This window comes from Odontomachus brunneus, unplaced genomic scaffold (genome assembly GCF_010583005.1).
Source record: "Odontomachus brunneus isolate Ranch 3 - 2012 unplaced genomic scaffold, Obru_v1 Obru_scaffold_031, whole genome shotgun sequence".
Lineage (NCBI taxonomy): Eukaryota > Metazoa > Arthropoda > Insecta > Hymenoptera > Formicidae > Odontomachus > Odontomachus brunneus.
This window is the reverse complement of record NW_022639481.1, coordinates 2,256,810-2,257,362: the sequence shown is the minus strand read 5'-3', so window position 1 is coordinate 2,257,362 and position 553 is coordinate 2,256,810. Positions and strand designations below refer to the sequence as shown.

The 553-nt window shown below is 26.6% G+C and overlaps 1 protein-coding gene across 4 annotated transcripts in view; it reads left to right on the top strand.

Moving 5' to 3' along the window:
* Window positions 1–553, top strand: part of LOC116843276 (trehalase-like) — a 26,111-nt gene that overhangs the window by 20,102 nt on the left and 5,456 nt on the right. The gene's annotated exons all lie outside the window — the stretch shown is intronic.

The window sequence follows — 553 nt, the reverse complement described above, 5'->3', positions numbered from 1 at the left end:
ATATATATATATATATATATATATATATATATATATATATATATATATATATATATATAAATTTAAGATTTTTATTTCTCATAATAATTCTCCCATATTTATTTATTATTTAGCAAGTATAGACGTTCACGGCTGATAAATTGAAGTTTCAATGTCAGAGATATTGATACTGTACCAGATCTGTACTGTCTCTATCACGATCTATCTAAGAAGATAGATAACGATTTTCTAAGAAGAAAATAGTTTAGTCAATATTGCTTCTACCGACATATATCTCATGCAAAACTGCTTGAATATATCAGTTTAACATTCTCTTTTCCTCATAACGACTTTTCCATACTTATTTCATACTTTATTCGTTAGTAAGTTTATCGAAGTATTAGGACCTTAACTTAGTTTCCGCCCAAAAAATACTGAGAAAAAGCATTTATTGTAAAAAATTTATTTAAATTATTTCAATGAAAGTATTTTCCATCACTTTCTACAACTTTTTGCCATCTTTCTGGCAACTGGGCGATACCATCTCGATAAAACGATGTTTGTTTCGAAGCAA